Raw genomic sequence first — 7,556 nt, 5'->3', positions numbered from 1 at the left:
CCAACATGTGTCCGACATAGATACGACAACTCAACGAAGTGTTCATGTTTCATAACTAATAACTAAGTCATATATTTTTCTATTAATATGAAATTATGTTTTTATAAAAATTGGTTTCAAAACAATAATATATGCAAATTAAATTTTGTATAATCAAATTTCATTATGTAAAATTTTTCAGAATTTATTTACTTGGAATCATGTTTTGAAAAATAAGTGACACATCTGCTTTCGTAGCTCAGTTGGTTAGAGCACCCGTTTAGTAAGCGGGAGGTCTTGAGTTCGACTCTCAACGAAAGCAAATTTGCGTAAGTTGGAGTGTTATATAAAAATATAAAATTTTATACACAACATAGATATATAATCACCTCCTAGAACGTTCCGCGTCGACGTAAGAGAAAGAAACAGAGCAATGTCTAGGAGTTTTGTCCAATCCTTCTGATTAGCGCTTACAAAATGCCTCAAGTAAACTCTCTCAGTCTACCCATCGGTTTGAGGATGGAAGCTTGTTGAGAAATGGAGCTCCGACCCAAGGAGTTTGAACAGCTCTGTCCATAGTCCGTGCTGCTTCAGTGCAGTCAGTAGGGACAGGTATAAAGGTAGCATACTTCGAAAATCGATCCACTACCACGAGAATAGATCCAAACCCCTCGGACTTCGGTAAGGCAGAGATGAAATCTACTTTTCCACGGTCGCTCTGATGGAGGCAGAGGTTCCAACAACCCACTTGGTGTCTTGTTTTCAATCTTATCTTGTTGGCACACAAGACAAGTCTTCACATAGCTCTCCACTTCATCTCTCATTTGAGGCCAATAATAAGAAGATTCAATGAGTGCTAAGGTCCTTCGCTGACCTTGGTGACCAGCCCATTTGGTGTCGTGGCATTCTCTTACCAACTTCCTTATCAGATTTTCCCATTTAGGAACGTATAGTCTTCTCCCTTTTGTGTAGAGAAGGTCGTTTTCTAACTAAAATCTTTTGGTCTTATATTCTCTAGCCAACTCCACCAACTTCTTGGCTAATGGGTTGTGATGTAACCCTTCCTTGATGGTATGCACAATATCTCCTTCCACCATAGAAATGGCCGCCAACTCAGCCTTGCGACTCAGCGCATCTGCTACCACATTAGTCTTGCCTGACTTGTATTCAAATTCGAAATCAAACTCAACCAAGAAGTCTTGCCACCTAGCTTGTTTGGGGATTAACTTCTTTTGAGTTTGGAAGTAGCTTGTAGCCACATTGTCTGTCTTGACGATGAAGTGTGAACCAAGCAAGTAGTGATGCCAAGTTCTCAGACAATGCACCACCGCGGTCATCTCCTTCTCTTGGATAGTGTATCGCCTCTCTGTATCATTCAACTTGCGACTCTCAAAGGCAATAGGATGTCCTTCTTGCATCAGAACTCCTTCAATAGCGTAGTCAGAAGCATCAGTGTGGACTTCAAATACCTTTGAGTAGTCGGGTAGTACTAGTACTGGTCTTTCTGTGATAGCAGCCTTCAACTCATCAAAGGCCTTTTGACACTCCTTTGACCATTCCCAAGAGTGATTCTTCTTGAGAAGATCAGTTAATGGTGCAGCCTTAGCGGAGTATCCCTTGATAAACCTCTGATAGTAATTAGCCAACCCAAGGAATGACCTCAATTCAGATACCTTGTTTGGCGGCTCCCACTCTTTGATAGCCTTCACCTTTCCTTGATCCATGCAGAGAGTTCCACCTTTAATGATGTGTCCCAATAAGTGGACTTGCAAAAGAACACTTTTCCTTCTTCACATATAGGTTATTCTCTCGCAAGATCTTGAACACGGTTTGTAAGTGTTTTACATGTTCCTCCAAAGTATTGCTATAGACAACAATGTCATCCAAGTAGACCACTACAAACCGATCAAGGTAAGGTCGAAAGATCTCATTCATCAAGGTACAGAAGGTCGCAGGAGCGTTGGTCAAGCCAAAAGGCATCACCAACCACTCATACGATCCATACCTCGTGACACACGTGGTCTTAGGCTCATCACCATCGGCAATTCTCACTTGGTGATATCCTGACCTCAAATCTAGCTTTGAGAACCACTTGGCTCTACCTAGTTGATCAAACAAATCGGCTATCAAAGGAATGGGATATTTGTTATTGATGGTTACCTTGTTCAGTGCTCGATAGTCGATGCATAGTCTCAATGAACCATCATGCTTCTTTTGGAACAAGACTGGTGCCCCATAAGGTGCCTTCGATGGACGGATGAACCCAGCATCTAGCAAATCCTTGAGTTGCTTCTTCAACTCTTCGAGTTCTGGCGGTGCCATCCTATAAGGTGTTGAGGCGGGCGGCTTTGCTCCTGACTCCAATTCAATCTTGTGGTCCACTGATGAATTGATTTTTTGATGGTATAGAATTTCACAAATGAATTCTCGTTGCAAGTATAGTTTCTAAACCAATCACTAATCCTTTCATACAAAAAGTTGTTTGTCACTAGTACAAACCCCTAAAATTAATAACCGAAGTATTCAAACCTCGGGTCGTTCTCCCTAGGAATTGTAATGAAGTGTCTTGTTATCGGTTGTGAGTTATATTTGGGGTTTTGATATGAAGCATGAAAGATAAATGGTAAGAAAGTAAACTAATGGCTAAAAAGGTCTTGGCAAGGGTTGATGGTCAAAGATCTCTATCCTAATCACTAACCACAATATGAGAATTGGCAAGGATTAATCTCATTACATCATCCTCTAACTAGTAGTAAAGGAAAGTCAAATGAGCTATATCAATCCTAGTCCATAAGTCCTAACTCTCCACTAATTCAATTAGTGAGAACTAGAGTCAATGAATCCCAATCATCAATTACTTGGACATTAGTAACTCAAGAGTTCCTAAGTTACCTTTCCAAGCCAAGAACATAAAACTCTACTCTAAAATCCAACCAAGCATTTCATCAAACACTTGGAAGGCACAAAAGAAAAACATAGTAAATCAACAACAAGAATTAATTATAACTACAATCAAATGTAAAGAATTAACAACAACAATTAAAGGAAACAAGATCTACATGAATTACCTCTTATTGAATTGAAAGAAAATGGAATGAACAATAGTAGATCTACAACAAAACATAAGAACAACATAAAGGAAATTACAACAAAAGAATGGAAGAAGAATGAATGTAACAACAAAGAATTGAGAGGTAGAAGGAGATGAAAGCATGAATTAAAATCTAGATCTAAGATTATTGAACTAAACCTAATCCTAATTCTAGAGAGAAGTGAGAGCTTCTCTCTCTAGAAACTAATTCTCACTACTAAACTAAGCTCAAACTAAACTAATGATAACTAACATCTAAAGTATGAAAAGTATGAAAAGTATGTTGATTCCCCTTCAATCCTTGGCTTAAATAGCATCAGAAATGAGTTGGATTGGGCCCACAAGGCTTCTAAAATCGCTGGCCACGTTTGCATTAAGTGGGTCATGTGCCACCATCGGCGCGTCCGCGTACCCCCTATGCGCGATGCAACTATGGCAAATCTTATATCGTTTCGAAGCCCCGGATGTTAGCTTTCCAACCCAACTGGAACCACATCAATTGGACCTCTGTAGCTCAAGTTATGGTCGTTTAAGTGCAAAGAGGTCGGCTTGACAGCTTTCCGGTTCTTTCATTTCTTCATGAGTTCTCCAACTTTTCATGCTTTCTTTCTTCATTCCCTTGATCCAATCTTTGCCTCCTAAACCTTAAATCACTTAACAAACATATCAAGGCATCTAATAGAATCAAGGTGAATTAAATTTAGTTATTTTGAGTCCTAAAAAGCATGTTTTCACATTCAAGCACAATTAAAGGAGAATATACAAAACCATGCTATTTCTTGAATAAATATGGGTAAAAGGGTGATAAAATCCCCAAAAATCAATACAAGATAAACCCTACAAATGGGGTTTGTCAACCTCCCCACACTTAAACCAAGCATGTCCTCATGCTTAAACCAAGAATGAAGTAAGGGTATGACATTTATTCAATGGAAACTAACTAAATGCAATCTACCTATATGCAACTATCTAAATGAATGCAAGTGCTTGGTCAAAATAAATCAATTCCCAAGAAACATATATGCACAAGGGCTAAGGACTAGCAAGTCTAATCCACAATTGAATTGAGTTATTAAATATTTTTACAAACTTGCATGAAGAATGATGATCATAGGTGAAAACATGTAATTGAGCATCAAACCCTCACCGGATGTGTTTGCACTCTATTCGCTCAAGTGTTTAGGGTTGATTCACTCAATTCTCCTCTATTTCATGCTTTCCAAGATTTGTTTTTCTTCTAACAATCAACATTTATTTCATGCATGCATACAAGTATCATGAGGTCTTTTCATTGGTTGTAATGGGGCTAGGGTCAAGGTAGGATGCATATTTGGTCAAGTGAGCTTGAAATTTGAATCTTTGATAAGGTTAAACTTCCCACCTAACCTATGACATCCTATACAATTAAGTTCTAATCTAGCTACCCATTTTTCACTTTTTCACATACTCCTGCATTTTCTTTTCATTTCACAACTCATATGCATTGATCTTATTGAGCTTCACCTTGGGGCATTTTGTCCCCTTTTTTATTTCTTTCTTTTTCGTTTTCTTTCTTTTTCCATTTTTTTCTATACTTTTCATATTTTTTTTTGTTTTTCTCATTTTTTCTTTCTTTCAAACTATATACAAGAGTACCAATGCATAAGGTCTATACATTTAATCAATACACGAGCATGTACCCAATTCTTAATATTTATAATAATAATACAAAACTACCCTTTTATTCACCCAATGTCCCAAGGTTCCCACACTTGAATGATACACACACTCTAGCCTAAGCTAATCAAAGATCCAAATAAGGACATTTATTGTTTTTCGCTTTAAGGCTTGTAATGTGCTAAATTAAGAACAAGTGGGTTAATTGTAGGCTCAAATTTGGCTAACAATGGAAGATAAAAGATAGGCTATTTGGGTAAGTGAGCTAAATGAAATGATGGCCTCAATCACATAAATGCATGAATACACAAAATAATGCACATAAAGAATCAAACAAATCAAAGATTACAATCATAGAAAGAGAATAATGCACACGAGAAGGAAAAATAAGTGGTTATAAGATGTAACCACATCATTAGGCTCAAGTCTCACAAGCTTGTGTTCTTAGCTCAAAACATGATCCATAATATATATAATTCAAGCAAGTTCTATGAAAAGTTTTCACTCAAATCAATTGGTGCCCTATAGATAGAAATCCTTGGAAAATTTCATTATTTTGACTAAGCTTATTGTGTATATATATGCAAAAATAAGAAAATGCAACAAAAATCCAAAAAACCTAAAATGAAATGCAAAAGTGTTGGAATTAGAAATTTGTCACCCAAAATTGCCGACCGGTTGGACGACCTCCCCACACTTAAAAGTTTGCACCGTCCTCGGTGCACTCAAAGATGAGCAAGGGGGTACAGCGACTCGCCGGATTGCTATGTGTTCTTTCTTCCACTTCTATGGTTGCTTGTGGTGCATTCGTTATGAAAAACAAAAATATAACACCATAAGATGAGAAGATATAAAAGCAAGGAAGCATACATTGTTGGAATGAGGTAAATCACTAGAATGAGGTGAGTGAATTAGTGTGACATTAAGAAATATTAGGTGTGTAAATTCTAAATTGCGCGGTTTAGAATACACATTAGCATAAAAGCTATGTCACAAAAGAAGCATGCACTTCACTTATCCTAGTGTGCTTGAGATGCTTTAAGTAAGCTTGTAAGGTAAGACAAGCATTAGAGAAGCATGAAAGCATTCAAGTCAAACATATGGATGGATATAATCATGAAATACAATGCATTAAGGTAAATGCACAACATCATCCATCAAGAGGTTGCCTAATCGAGGGAAAAGGATCCAAATCACATGGTGGCTAGCTACAACATGCAATTCAAAAGAGTTATAAGCTCGAAGACAATTCTCATCACTTGGTATTTTTCAAAAGGTAAGCAGGAAGAACTCAAAACCAAGTAACAAAATATAACCTCAATCATAGAATCCAACAAAGGTTATAAACATAATGATGTTAAGAAAACATCCCATTTTAATACTCAGTAGCAATTAATGGTAAGCAAGAATAACAATCCAACACTTACAATGAAAAAAAAATGAAATGGAAACTAACTAAAACTAACTATCAACTAAATGACTAACTAATTAGTTAACTAAAATAAATGGTTATTAATGGTGTTTGGAGGTGTTGGATGAGTGGTAGAAGGAGGGAAGAAGAAAGGAGAAGGAAAGAAATGGAAAGGGGAAAAGAAAAGAAGTGGATGGAAGAGAGGGCATCCACGCGTACGCACGCATGGCGCGCGCGCGTCGTTGGCTTATTTCGAGAGTGGCGCGTACGCGTCATGTGCGCGTGTGCGCAAGTGGGGTTTGTGCCAGAGGCACAACGTTGGCGCGGCGCAGGCACAACTCTCTGGAAAATGTATGGAGGTTGGAACTTCTCAATCCGCGCGTACGCACGCATGGCGCGCGCGCGTGGATGGTCGAAAATGCTGGAAGTGCGCGTACACGCCATGTACGCGTACGCGTGGATGGTGCTCTGTTTTTTCAAAAAAAAATTTTTATGTTTTTGCACCAATCCAAGCATTCCAAACCTCCAAACAGCTACCAAAACACCATAAAACCTTATTTAACATACTTAAACTACCAAACATACTCAACTAACTAAACAAAACATGAAATTAAGCTAATTCTACCAATATATACAAAAGAGAAAATGAAAGGATTTTACCATGGTGGGTTGTCTCCCACCTAGCACTTTTGTTTATTGTCCTTAAGTTGGACTTATGGGGAGCTCCTCATCAAGGTGGCTTGTGCTTGTATTCATCTTGGAACTCCCACCAATGCTTGGTTCTCCATTGTGCCCCAAGATTCTTCATGGATTGAGCCAAGTCTTGATGGAGTTCTTCACAAGCTTGGGGCTCCCAAAGTTGATCCTCTTCTTGTAATCCGGGATCCCACACTTTGTTTTCATACCCGTCTTGAGGTTGATCATCATTATTAGTCCAACCGGGTGGTGAGTAAGGTGAATTCTCTATATAGTGGCCAACAATCTTCCTAGACCCATCTATTTGAGCACTACTCCAACCTTTATATCTCATGTTTGATGCATCAACCATAATGAGCCTTGATTTGCAACGCCAACCACGAAACATCTTTCGCTTACGCTTCATCCCACAAAGGATCCTAAGTTGACCATCCGTTTCAAGCAAGCCATACTCAAGTGGGACAATAAAGCTAATAGAGATGAATTTTACCCACTCAAGTGAAGGAGTAGATGGCCACCTAGGCAAAGATGCTTCCAAAGATCTTGGAAAAGCATAACCAACCCCCGTTCTTCTATTTCTAGGGACTGCCACCTCTTCACAAGATTTCTCTAATTCAATCCTTTGTTCATTAATAATCAAACTATCTAAGCCTTTTCCCTTAATCAAACTATAATTGGGAGGGTGAAAGGAGTTTACCTCCACAACCTTTTCAAATGCACCGG

General features: G+C 38.4%; 1 non-coding gene across 1 annotated transcript; it reads left to right on the top strand.

Annotated features, from left to right (window-relative positions):
- The first annotated feature begins 227 nt into the window (after window positions 1-227).
- On the top strand, window positions 228-301 carry TRNAT-AGU (transfer RNA threonine (anticodon AGU)). The gene has a single exon. It is a non-coding gene; the product is annotated as a tRNA-Thr (tRNA).
- The last annotated feature ends 7,255 nt before the right edge of the window (window positions 302-7,556 follow it).

Source organism: Arachis hypogaea, chromosome 19 (assembly GCF_003086295.3).
Source record: "Arachis hypogaea cultivar Tifrunner chromosome 19, arahy.Tifrunner.gnm2.J5K5, whole genome shotgun sequence".
Taxonomy (NCBI): Eukaryota; Viridiplantae; Streptophyta; class Magnoliopsida; order Fabales; family Fabaceae; genus Arachis; species Arachis hypogaea.
This window is presented reverse-complemented; position numbering and strand designations above follow the sequence as displayed.